General features: G+C 42.8%; 1 protein-coding gene and 1 pseudogene across 3 annotated transcripts in view; both read right to left on the reverse strand.

Annotated features, from left to right (window-relative positions):
* elovl1b (ELOVL fatty acid elongase 1b) overlaps nucleotides 1-14,093 on the reverse strand; it is a 36,078-nt gene that overhangs the window by 4,344 nt on the left and 17,641 nt on the right. Inside the window, exon 1 of one of the 3 annotated variants that reach the window (XM_023971500.2) lies at nucleotides 8,147-8,366. The exons of the other annotated variants lie outside the window; for them this stretch is intronic. The gene's annotated coding sequence lies outside the window, so the exon portion shown is untranslated. Of the gene's footprint in view, nucleotides 1-8,146; nucleotides 8,367-14,093 lie in introns of those variants that run through there. 3 annotated transcript variants of the gene reach the window in all.
* LOC111953116 (U7 small nuclear RNA) lies at nucleotides 808-865 on the reverse strand (annotated as a pseudogene).

Below are 14,093 nucleotides of genomic sequence, written 5' to 3' on the forward strand. Positions count from 1 at the left end.
AATGGAATATTCAAGATAAATGCTTTGTGTACATGTCAATATTTAGTCCTTTATGCATTTTAACACCGTTTGAAACTTTGCCCAACATGATTTCGCTCATGTGGTGTGAACGACAACCTGTGACTTACATACACGTCAGTGTTGAATCTATGACACGTCAGTGTTGAATCTATGACACGTCAGTGTTGAATCTATGACACGTCAGTGTTGAATCTATGACACGTCAGTGTTGAATCTATGACAAAGAAAAGCTTGTCAACACTCAGTAAAGGGAGCTATCTCACAGATAGTATCCAATATTCTAAAGTATGTTGAATAGCAGGCCAATCCATTTATCTACTTCAGCCTCTGTACTCAATGAGCCGAATGCAGTATTTTGTTATTTTTATGTAACAGTGATTATGAACTTGAAGTCAGCAGCCAGACATTTTCAGACCAACAGGGCTTTCTATAAAATGTATGGCCTTTAAATCATATAACCTGCACACATAACTGTATGTAAAGTTAACTGGCATAATCTGTACTTCTCTTGAACTCCGGTAAAGGTCCGGAGTAGTTTACCAGTAACTAGCCACAACTCAAATAAAAAAATACTATAGTATTAATTGTAGTGTTTTTGCAGACTTTACTGTAGTATTCACTAGTGTTTACTGTAGCATCTACAGTTAACTAGTCTAAATACTGTAGTAAAATAAAAATGTAATATATACTATAGTAATTAATGTAGTATACTGTAGTATTTACTGTAATGTCTTGGTTTTGCAGACTATAGTGTTTTTGTTCTATTATCTTTGACATAGAAGAAGTAGAGGCTTTCTCCTTGAGGAAACCTACTAGAGAAATACTAAAGAGAGCTATAATTTTCCATAACCTGTAGGTAGCTACAGGGACTGGGGTCTGAACGGATAATTCAACGCTTCTGCTCTTTTCGGAACACAACATACGGTATGTAGGTTTCTCACTTATGGATGGCACAAATTGTGATATGGGGAGGGGAATGGGCAGGGTCTATGCAAATTAAAAACTGTAGTATTCACTATAGTTAAAAAAGTGTGGTGTTTTTGCTGACACTACTGTAGCATTTAACAGTGGGTGTTTTTTGTGGATAAAACTGTAGTATTTACTACAGCATTCTATAGTAAGTACTACACATGATCGAGGGACACTACAGTGTGTAGTAAATGATTCTACAGTTTACTATAGAATTCTATAGTAAGTACTGTAGTATTCTATAGTAAACGGTAGTATTGTTTCATCTGGGAAGGTATAGCAAATGCACATGTTCGAAGAGGCAAAGGAATGTCCTGTTTGCGAGATCTAATCTAGCAGCTAAGATCAACTGCACATTTTGTTCACCTGGAACCTTCAAGGACACCGATAACAACCACACGGCAAGGGGGATATCAGGCTAAACCGCTATTGTCTTGWCTCCATGTGTGATTATGAGAACATTCCTGAGAAATCACAACATGTAGGCCTTTGAACTTAAATGCACATGACATGTCACATTATGGATGCAATAGGTGAAAACCTCAAGGAAAAGCCTGCAACTAAGGCAGAGGTTGGTATTTAATAAACCACAATTCATTATGTGTTCCAAGCAGAAAAGCCGAGCATCATGGGCACCTACAAGTGATATAGGGCAAAGTTCAATGTATGTAGATTTACAGCGCACCGGCAGGGAGTTTCCTGGTTGTCGAGTGAGTGCTCACCTGTCGGTATGATTCTCATTTCCATGCTAATTTAGACCAGAGACCAAGCATTTCAGAAAGCTCTTACACAAATAGCTGTTGTTCCTTTGGAACCTGAAAACAAGGCGAGTCGGCAGGTGTGCCTCATATCTGTGGTGACAACACACATCTCAGTGCCTCTAACTCAGGCAGATTCAGACATCAATCATCTGTCTTGATCGGAGGAGTAACACTTGCACATTAAGAGATCATGTGAACATTATGACAAATGTTAGATACCTATTGATAGTGATAATCTACTGGTCCTTAGTTTGAGTGTAGCATCGGAGAAGGTTGCGGTGTACCCATGTGAGGTAGATGAGCAAATTTACATTTGAATTTATTTTTTGAGTCCTCTTTGCGCTTTCCACCTGGAAACGAAAAAAGAAAAATGTTTTGGCATCTTGCCTAAATTTCTGACTCAAAGACCAAACCTTTAACTAGGCAAGTCAGTTAAGAACAAATTCTTATTTACAATGACGGCCTACCGGGGAACAGTAAGCCTTGTTCAGGTGCAGAACGACAGATTTTTACCTTGACAGCTCAGGGATTCGATCCAGCAACCTTTCAGTTTCTTGCCCAACGCTCTAACCACTAGGCTACCTGCTGCCACTACTTTAAGCCTATTCTGCCGTGCCCCTCTACTTTGACAAAAATATATTCAACATAACCCCCAAGACAACATTACCTACAACGCCGTATCTGCTCAAAAGCAAGTGTGTATAACCCTGAACAGACATGTGATTTGTTAAAAATCTCACTGAAGAACTGGATTCTACTGAATGGAATTCACCACCAGAGACCTGAGTATTGCACACAGAGGGGCAGTTTGTATTGCCAATCTTTCTAGTCAAAAACCTGAATGCCTCCGTGTGAGTATGAGAATGTATAGTGTCAGGGGCTCGTCTTGTGGCTAAGAGGGACCTAACCAGACACAGGAGAACACAACACGATTCTTTCAATCCACATCCGAAGGCACCAAAGAAAGAGACAGACCAGTGAGGGGGAAATAAACCTGTACAATAGCCATAGTGGAGATATCCAAAAACATCGGAGAGACGCAGAGAAAACCCCATTCTTCTGTCAGAGACCAGAGAAAACCCCATTCTTCTGTCAGAGACCAGAGAAACCCCATTCTTCTGTCAGAGACCAGAGAAACCCCGTCATTTTCTTCTGTCAGAGGACCAGAGAAACCCCATTCTTCTGTCAGAGAACCAGAGAAAAACCCCATTCTTCTGTCAGAGACCAGAGAAACCCCATTCTTCTGTCAGAGACGCAGAGAAACCCCATTCTTCTGTCAGAGACCAGAGAAACCCCATTCTTCTGTCAGAGACCAGAGAAACCCCATTCTTCTGGTCAGAGACCAGAGAAACCCCATTCTTCTGTCAGAGACCAGAGAAAAACCCATTCTTCTGTCAGAGACCAGAGAACCCCATTCTTCTGTCAGAGACCAGAGAAACCCCATTCTTCTGTCAGAGACCAGAGAAACCCCATTCTTCTGTCAGAGACCAGAGAACCCCATTCTTCTGTCAGAGACCAGAGAAACCCCATTCTTCTGTCAGAGACTAGAGAAACCCATTCTTCTGTCAGAGACCAGAGAAACCCATTCTTCTGTCAGAGACCAGAGAAACCCCATTCTTCTGCTCAGAGACCAGAGAAACCCCATTCTTCTTCAAGAGACCAGAGAAACCCCATTCTTCTGTCAGAGACCAGAGAAACCCCATTTCTTCTGTCAAGAGACCGAGAAACCCCATTCTTCTGTCAGAGACCAGAGAAACCCCATTCTTCTGTCAGAGACCAGAGAAAACCCCATTCTTCTGTCAGAGACAGAGAAACCCCATTCTCTGTCAGAGACCAGAGAAACCCCATTCTTCTGTCAGAGACCAGAGAAACCCATTCTTCTGTCAGAGACCAGAGAAACCCCATTCTTCTGTCAGAGACCCAGAGAAACCCCATTCTTCTGTCAGAGACCAGAGAACCCCATTCTTCCTGTCAGAGACCAGAGAAACCCATTCTTCTGTCAGAAAAAAAACCCAGAGGAAAACCCCCATTCTTCTGTCAGAGACCAGAGAAACCCCATTTCTTCTGTCAGAGACCAGAGAAACCCCATTCTTCTGTCAGAGACAGAGAACACCCCATTCTTCTGTCAGAGACCAGAGAAACCCCATTCTTCTGTCAGAGACCAGAGAAACCTCTCATTCTTCTGTCAGAGACTCAGAGAAACCCTCATTCTTCTGTCAGAGACCAGAGAAAACCCCATTCTTGCTGTCCAGAGACCTAGAGAACCCATTCTTCTGTCAGAGACCAGAGAAACCCCATTCTTCTGTCAGAGACCAGAGAAACCCATTCTTCTGTCAAGAGAACCAAGAAACCCATTCTTCTGTCAGAGACAGAGAAACCATTCTTCTGTCAGAGACCAGAGAACCCCATTCTTCTGTCAGAGACCAGAGAAACCCCATTCTTCTGTCAGAGACCAGAGAAACCCCATTCTTCTGTCAGAGACTAGAGAAACCTCATTAACTGTCAGAGACTAGAGAAACCTCATTAACTGTCAGAGACTAGAGAAACGCCATTTTTCTGTCAGAGACTAGAGAAACCTCATTCTTCTGTCAGAGACCAGAGAAACCCCATTCTTCTGTCAGAGACCAGAGAAACTTACTGCTCGCAGCCACGCTTCATTCTGTGGGACCCAATTCTTTTCAGAGACCAGAGAAACCCATTCTTCTGTCAGAGAACCAGATGAAGCCCCGCATTATCTTCTGTCAGAATACAGAGAAACCATTCTTCTGTCAGAAGGAGAACACTATGTAGACAGAGAACCCATGTACAGTTTTAAGGGACCTTTAGACGACCAACCATTCTCTGTAGAGCCCAGAGAACCCATTCTTCTGTCAGAGACAGAGAAACCCCATTCTTCTGTCAGAGACCGAGGAGGAACCCCATTCTTCTGTCCAGCAGAACACCCTCTCTTCACAGAACGCAGCCCACCATTCTTTGTCAGAGACCAAGAGAAACACATCTCCTCTGTCAGAGACCCAGAGAGAAACAAATCCTTCTTCTGTCAGAAGACCAGGAGAAACCTTTTGTGGACCCTCTTTGTCAGAGACAGAGAACCCCATTCTTCTGTCACGCGACGTGAGACCCACTATCTTCTTCTAGAGACTAGAGAAACCCCATTCATTCTTCAGAGCAGAGAAACCCCATCTTCTGTCAGAGACCAGAGAAACCCACATTCTTCGCCAGAGACCAAGAGAACCCCATTCTTCTGTCAGAGACCAAGAAAATACACCATTCTCTCTCAGAGACCAAGAAACCCATTCTTCTCTGTCAGAGACCAGAGAAACCCCAATTCTTCTGTCAGAGACTAGAGAAACCCTCCATTCTTCTGTCAGAAGAGAACAGAGAACCCCATTTCTCGTCAGAACCAAAGAAACACCTATTACTTCCATGTCAGAGACCAGAGGATAACCCATTCTCTGTAAACCAAAAACCATTCTTCTGTCAAGGATCAGAGAAACCCCATTTTCTGACATCAGAGACCAGAGAATACCTCCATTCTTCCTGCTAGAGACCAGAGAGAAGCGCCCATTCTTCTTCGTCGAGACCAAGAGAAACAACTTACTCATTTTCTTTGAACAGAGAGCAGAGAAATCCCACATTTCTTCTGTCGAGAGACTAGAGAACCTTGGGCGCATTCTATACGTCAGAAGACGAGCTTAAATCTGTTGCACATTCAACATTGCCTCGCAGAGACTAGATGAATTATCTCTGCATAACGTCAGCAAGACTAGAGAAACCTTCTGAAATGTCCTATGATGGTAGAGGATATCTGTCTCAATTTTCTGCTATCAGGTCAGACGTGAAGAAACCAGGAGGGTCATTGTCGTTCACGGGTCACTGACCCCGCACGAGAAACCCAATCTCTGATACGAGATAAAGAAAGCGACCAGTAGTGCTTAACCGTCATTTTATCTGTCAGAGACCCCAGAGAAAGTCCCAATTTTCTGTCAGAGAACCAGAGAAACCTCATATTTTCTTCTTCAGAGACAGAGAAGAGGCGAATTTCTCTCGGCGTGAGGACTGAGAAGCTCCAATGCAGGTTCTTCGTCAGACGACCTAGAGAAACCTCATTCTTCTGTCAGAGACCAGAGAAGGTAGACAGGCCAATAACCTAATGAGTGCGGAATATTCAGGATATTTCTTTTTACCCTTTTGGCTTCTTGTACATTTCTATAAATGTATCTAGACTAAAGCAAACAACCACAACTACAAATAGGGAAATCTCAGTCAGGACATTAATTCCAACCTTTAGCAACACCAAACCATCCAACAGAATCTAGTAGTTCAACTTGACTGAGCGGTACAGCAGCAGAGGACTGTGACACTGTTCATATTTGTTCGATTCACTTTAAAACAATGTGCGATAACAGTAGTCCTTCAGTTCTGATCTGACAGTGCCATCCCTTCAATCTGGCAACCTCACTCTACTGAAATGCCTCAAGTGTCCAGACATACCAATCCCATGAGCTCACTACAAACACTTTTAAACTCCAGTCACATTGTAACAAAGCATTCTGACTGCTACTGTAAAGACTTCCAGGAGAATTTCCTCATGGTGTTGACTACTAAGTCAGCGATAATCGTTCCACCAGCAGACTGTTGTGGATCACAAGGTGGCACTTCTCATCACCCTGACCAGAGAGTCAAAGTCCAAGCACTACACTAATCAAAGTTTATTTGTCACGTGCGCCGAATACAACAGGTGTAGACCTTACAGTGAAATGCTTACTTACAGGCTCTAACCAATAGTGCAAAAAAAAGGTATTAGGTGAACAATAGGTAAGTAAAGAAATAAAACAACAGTAAAAAGACAGGCTATATACAGTAGCGAGGCTATAAAAGTAGCGAGGCTACATACAGACACAGGTTAGTCAGGCTGATTGAGGTAGTATGTACATGTAGATATGGTTAAAGTGACTATGCATATATGATAAACAGAGTAGCAGTAGCGTAAAAAAGGGGTTGGCGGGTGGCGTGACACAATGCAGATAGCCCGGTTAGCCAATGTGCGGGAGCACTGGTTGGTCGGGCCAATTGAGGTAGTATGTACATGAATGTATAGTTAAAGTGACAGTGCATATATGATAAACAGATAAACACTACCTCAATTCCATGAAAGAAACGCCATATAGGCATAGCTAACTGTAAAACGGACAGACAGATGAAGCCAATTAAATGTAGCCCTTTTTGGTATTCCAGTCCTCTAACCCTGGACTCAACAGGGCTACACAGTTAACAGCCATAAACCAGGAGGGCGGAGACTGTCAGATCACCTCATTCCTCTCCGTTCCAGAATGGAGGGAGTGTATCTTTCCTCAAATCAACCTATCGTGTGATGATCAGCCATCTCGAGACCTTGACCAGATACAATTCTCTGTGACTACACTATTGACATAGAAAACCCAGAACAAAATTGTGACGCTGGTAATAGGTGGGAATAAATCTTGGTTTAGGAATAACTCTTCAAATCGCCGACTAAGTGCCTCTTATGACTTGCGGGGAAGAGTAGCACAGTGGAAAGGGTGGGGGAAATGCATGTGTTATGGGAAGCCTGTCAATTAATCATAGCGATGAAAAAAAGGAGCCTTGTTCAAAGGGTTAGAGTTCATGATGAACAAAACGACAGAGGAGAGGGTTAAAAAACATTCACAGGGAGAGAGGGAGGAGCCAATTAGAAAAAACACAGTGCAGCTTATGTTTAAAGGCCTAATGCAGACGTTTTTATTTCTATATGAATTCATTTCTGGTTAACAATTATGTAACTTACTATGATTGATTTCAATTACAATGGTCGAAAATAAACAAAAATAGCTTATTAGCAAAGAACAATTTCTCAAGCAAGAATTTTTCTAGGGCTGTCTGGGAGTGGTCTGAGTGGGGTGGGGGGGAACTGAAAACTAGCGGTTATTGGCAGAGAGGTTTGAAACTCTTTCTTACTGGTCTATTAACTAAATTTTCTCCATACCAACAAAACAGGCTGAAATGTATTTTCACTTACACTAAAAAAGTGCATAATCATAATTTTCACAGTATTATTCCAACCTCAGTGTGGGAATATATATAAAACACAGCAAAATCACGTTTTTGACTGTACTGTTGGCAGGGTTGCTCTACCTACTGTACGCACACACACTGGCTTTTCAATGTCAAAACAACGTGTGTGTTTACCCCAGCTTGTTAGACACATAATATAGGCGTTCCCTGAAGAGATAACGTAAACACAAGACCTAAAACCCACTTAGGGAAACAAACCCAAACCATTGGCTCAACAAGCGTGCCAAAATTAGATAAAGGGGGAGAAGACGTTAGGGTTCGTTTCCTGGGTACTCCATCTGGTGCTAAGTGAGCAGACTTACCTCGTCTTTGATGTGGTTTATTTCTTGTTCACCTCAGAGCGGTCCAACACTAAAGAGCACAGCTAGCTTGCTTGCTCCTTTTGGAGAGAAGCGCCAGGATAGCAGTCAAGGGAGAGAGAAAGGGAGTGAAAGAGAGGAGGAAGCAGGAGTGAGTGAGACAGAGAAAACGGATGAAGTGTGACTGGTACTGCTGTCCTCCCCACCCACCGTGACGCACACACACAGTGAATGAATAACTAGTTCAGAAAGAGAGAGCGAGGCAGGCAGAGAGAGAGAGAGAGAGAGAGGAGGGAGGAGTGTATATGTGTCAGTGTAAATGCAAGCTGGGTGGTTAAGAGAGTGAGAACGAGAGGAAGCTGGCCTTGTATTTCAACCGGCAGTGTGAAAACCTCAAAATAAAGGAAAGGTAGGTAGGTGACCGTTTTGTGACCACAGCCCTGGTCTGACAGGAGTTGCCCCTTCCCCTCTTACCTCCCCCCCCCCCCCCCCCCCCYCTCAAAGCTAAATACAGCAGAGTATGGCATCATCCTGCAGGTTTCTCTCCTAGGGGGTGGGCTGATTATATTATTCTCATACACAGCGGGGAGAAATCAGTGGCGACTCTGTTGTTGTGACACTAGAGTCTCTTTCCCCAGCCAACACCCCGAAAGCAAAGCTAACATCCATTTCACCCTCCATCTGGAAGTCAAACATTTACAACTCCATAATGACAAACACAATCATAGGGGCTTTCCAAAATGTAATTTAAAAAATGTATTGTTCATCAAACAACATGGAATACTTCCTCTGGAGACTGAACACCAAAAAGGAAGAGACCAGTTGGAACATAAAAAGTATAATTCTACGGTTTACTCAAGGCTGGTTGATAAATCTGATAACATAGATAAGGCCATTACGGCTCCTACAGGAAGACAGTGACTTACTGGCAAATATGTAAGTATATTGTACGTTCTGCTTGCTCTCACGCATATGAAATCTGAGTCTGATCTCCCTACCAAGCCCAGTTTTAAAAGGAGGAACAGATATTGAGACAATCTTTAAAGCTATGTAGTTATGACGCTCACTCTCCCTCTAGAACAAACACGTGAAGCACACACACTCACGTCTTGGTGTACATGTCCAGGCCGTACAGAACAGTAGGAGTCAGACACACTCCACCCTTTAGTTGTATATTAACAGGTTAAGTAGCCTACTAACTCCTCTCTACTTTAAGCAAGCTCTCAGATCCTTTGTGATGTAAAACATTTGTCAAACAAGCCACCCCTAATTGAGAGCGATGGACACTCGTCAAGTACTGCTCTAATATTTTATCTAACATCAATCTACTTAAATGAGGTACTTAGTCGTGACTAAAAGTGTGCATCACAACTGGCACCCTAGTCCAATCAACTGTTAATAGTTGTGTAGATGTACTTGTCTGGCCTCTTCATTTTTCTGTATCTGTGGACAGAGACGGGTTTACCTGTTGCTCTGTCCCAAGGGATTTGATTAGTTTAGGAGTTCTTAGGATCCGCATTAGCCGACGCCAACATCTAGTCTTACTGTGGTCCTACATTTTTTTTWATAAATAAATATAAGACAAGTGTGTTTTTCGTTTCCTTGAATTTGTTTTGGACCTGAAAAGACCCCTGGTGACATGTCTGGGGGGGTAAGTGTGTGTCAGTGCCGTGTGTAAGTTGACTATGCAAAACTGTTTGGAATTTCCAACACGTTTCTTAGAAAAACAAAAAGTGAAGCAGTCAGTCTTTCCTCAACTCTTAGCCAAGARACTTCCTTGCATAGTATTAATATTAGCCCTCTAATTACAAGATGTGCCCGCTCTGTTCTTGGCCAGCTGCAGCTTAAATAGGTCTTTCTTTGCAGCACTCCCTTGACCCTATGACTGGACAATAATAAAGATAAGATAAAACTAGAGCCTGCAGGACTTGCTTTGTGGAGTGTGGTGTCAAAAAAGCAGATTCTCTATTATGGACAGGCCTCTCTCCATCTTTACAACCATTGAATCTACACTACATGACCAAAAGTATGTGGACACTGCTCGTCGAACATCTCATTAAAAAATCATGGGCATTAATATGGAGTTGGTTGGTCCCCCCTTTGCTGCTATAACAGCCKCCACTCTTCTGGGAAGGCTTTCCGCTAGTTGTTGGAACATTGCAGAGACTTGCTTCCATTCAGCCRCAAGAGCATTAGTGAGGTCGGGCACTGATGTTGGGCAATTAGGCCTGGCTCRCAGTCGGCGTTCAAATTCTTCCCAAAGGTGTTCGATGGGGTTGAGGTCAGGGCTATGTGCAGGCCAGTCAAGTTCTTCCACACCGATCTCGACAAACCATTTCTCTATGGGCCTCGCTTTGTGTAAGGGGGCATTGTCATGCTGAAACAGGAAAGGGCCTTCCCAAACTGTTACCCCAAAGTCGGAAGCAAAGAATCATCTAGAATGTCATTGTATGCTGTAGGGTTAAGATTTCCCTTAACTGGAACTAAGGGGCCTAGCCCGAACCATGAAAAACAGCCCCAGACTAATATTCCTCCTCCACCAAATTTTACAGTTGGCACTATGCATTCAGACAGGTAGCGTTCTCCTGGCATCCGCCAAAACCAGATTCGTCCGTTGGACTGCCAGATAGTGAAGCACGATTTATCACTCCAAAGAACACGTTTCCACTACTCCAGAGTCCAATSGAGGCAAGCTTTAAACCACTCCAGCCGATGCTTGGCATTGCGCATGATGATCTTAGGCTGTGTGCAGCTGAACGGCCATGGAAACCCATTTCATGAAGTTCCCGACGAACAGTTCTTGTGCTGACATTGCTTCCAGAGGAAGTTTAGAACTCAGTAGTGAGTGTTGCAACCGAGGACAGATGATTTTTACGCGCTACGTGCTTCAGCACTTGGTGATCCCGTTCTATGTGCTTGTGTGGCCTACCACTTCACGGCCGAGCCGTTGTTGCTCCTAGACGTTTCCATTTCACAATAACAGCACTTACAGTTGACTGTGGCAGCTCTAGCAGAGCAGAAATTTTATGAACTTACTTGTTGGAAAAGTGGCATCCTATGACAGTGCCACATTGAAAGTATTCAGACACCTTCCCTTTTCACATTTTGTTACATTACAGCCTTATTCTAAAATKGATTAAAAACGTTTTGTCATCCGTCTACACACAATATCCTCTAATGACAAAGCAAAAACAGGTTTAGAAATGTTTGCAAATGTATTTCAAATAAAAAACTGAAATACCTTATTTACATAAGTATTCAGACCCYTTGCTATGAGACTCGAAATTCTGCTCAGGGACATCCTGTTTCCATTGATCATCCTTGAGATGTTTCTACAACTTGAAGTCCACCTGTGGTAAATTCAATTGATTGGACATGATTTGGAAAAGCACACACACCTGTATATATAAAGTTCCACAGTTGACAGTGCATGTCAGAGACAAAACCAAGCCATTGAGATCGAATACATTTCCATGGAGTCCGAGACAGGAGTGTGTCGAGCACGTACTAAAAACATTTCTGCAGCATTGAAGGTCCCCAAGAACACAGTGGCCTCCATCATTCTTAAATGGAGAACCTGATGGTCACAGAGCTCCAGAGTTCCTCTGTGGAGATGGGAGAACCTTGCAGAAGGACAACCATCTCTGCAGCACTCCACCAATCAGGCCTTTATGGCAGAGTGGCCAGAAAGAAGCCACTCCTCAGTAAAAGGCACATGACAGCCCGCTTGGAGTTTGCCAAAAGGCACCTAAAGGACTCTCAGACCATGAGAAACAAGATTCTCTGGTCTGAAGAAACCAAGATTAGAAACCAAGAACTCTTTGGCCTGAATACCAAGCGTCACATCTGGAGGAAACCTGGCACCATCTCTTCGGTGAAGCATGTTGGTGACAGCATGCATGCTTTGGGGATGTTTTTCAGCGGCAGGGACTGGGAGACTAGGTAGGATCGAGGGAAAGATGAACAGAGCAAAGTACAGAGAGCTCATTGATGAAAACCTGCTCAAGAGCGCTCAGGACCTTTAGACTGGGGCGAAGGTTCACCTTCCAACAGGACAACGACCCTAAGCACACAGCCAAGACAACGCTGGAGTGGCCACTCAATGTTCTCRAGTGGCCCAGCCAGTAACCAAACTTGAACCTGTTCGAACATCTCTGGAGAAACCTGAAAATAGCTGTGCAGCGATGCTCCCCATCCAACATGACAGAGCTTGAGAGGATCTGCAGAGAACAATGGGAGAAATTTCCCAAATACAGGTGTGCCAATTTTGTAGCGTCATACCCAAGCAGACTCGAGGCTGTAATCGCTGCCAAAGGTGCTTCAACAAAGTACTGAGTAAAGGGTCTGAATACCTATGTAGATATCAGTTTTCTATTTTTAATACATTTGAAACATTTCTAAAAACCTGTTTTTGCTTTGTGTGTAGCTTGATGAGGGGAAAAAACAATACATTTTAGAATAAGGCTGTAACGTAACAAAATGCGGAAAAGGTCAAAGGGTCAGAATTCTTTCCAAATGCACTGTATGTTTTGACCATGAAAGTTTACAATCTAAGGTAACAACAAGTAATTTATTCTCCTCAACTTGATCAACAGCCACACCATTCATTACCAGATTCCACTGAGGTCTAGAACTCAGGGAAACAAATACAGTGCTCTTAGTTTTAGAGACGTTCAGGACCATTTCATTACCAGTGGTGTAAAAGTACCACTTAAGTAGTTTTTTAGGGTATCTGACTTTTACTATTTATATTTTTGACAACTTTAACTCCACTACATTACTAAAGAAAATAATGTACCTTTTACTCCTTACATTTTCCCCGACACCCAAAAGTACTCGGTACATTTTGAATGCTTAGCAGGACAGGAAAATTGCCTAATTCACACACTTATCAAAAGAACATCCCTGGTCATCCTTACTGCCTCTGATCTGGCAGACTCACTAAACACAAATGCTTAATTTGTAAATTGTCTGACTGTCGAAGTGTGTCCCTGGCTATTCGTACCTGAAAAAAAATATTTTACTACTTAAGTATATTTTACTGGGTGACTTTCACTGGAGTCATTTTCTTTTAAAAAGGTATCTTTACTTTTATGCAAATATGACAATTGGGTACTTTTTCCAATACTGTTTATTACTAGCCACCCATTCCAAAACAGATTGCAACTCTTCGTTAAGGGTTTTAGTGACTTTATTAGCTGTTGTTAGCTGATACTTATATGGTTGAATCATCAGCATACATGGACACATGCTTTGTTTAAATGCCAGTGGCAGGTCATTGGTAAAAATAGAAAAGAGTAGAGAGCCTAGAGAGCTGCCCTGCAGTACACCACACTTTACATGTTTGACATTAGAGAAGCTTCCATAAAATAAAACCCTCTGAGTTCTATTAGATAGAATGTTCTCTCTGCTACCACACAGCAAGCGGTACCGGAGCGCCAAGTCTAGGACCAAAAGGCTCCTTAACAGCTTCTACCCCCAAGCCATAAGACTACTGAACAATTAATCAAATGGACACCCAGACTATTTACATTGGTAGGGGGAGGGGGGGGTCATTTGTTTTTACACTGCTGCTTTGCACTGTTTTATCTATGCATAGTCACTTTAACCCTACCTACATGTACAAATTACCTTGACTAACCTGTACCCCCGCACATTGGCTCAGTACCCCCTGTATATAGCCTCGATACTGTATTGTATTACTTTTTACTTTCATTAGTTTGGTAAATATTTTCTTAACTCTTTCTTGAACTGCATTGTTGGTTAAGGGCTTGTAAGTAAGCATTTCACGGTAAGGTCTACTACACCTGTTGTATTCGGTGCATGTGAAAAAGTTTGATTTGATTCCACGATATGGCAGAGGTTGAAAAGCCAGACAAGTTCTCAACAACAGGTTATGGTCAATAATATCAAAGGCTACACTGAAATCTAACAGTACAGCTCCCACAAT

This window comes from Salvelinus sp. IW2-2015, linkage group LG26, assembly GCF_002910315.2.
Source record: "Salvelinus sp. IW2-2015 linkage group LG26, ASM291031v2, whole genome shotgun sequence".
NCBI classification, from domain to species: Eukaryota; Metazoa; Chordata; class Actinopteri; order Salmoniformes; family Salmonidae; genus Salvelinus; species Salvelinus sp. IW2-2015.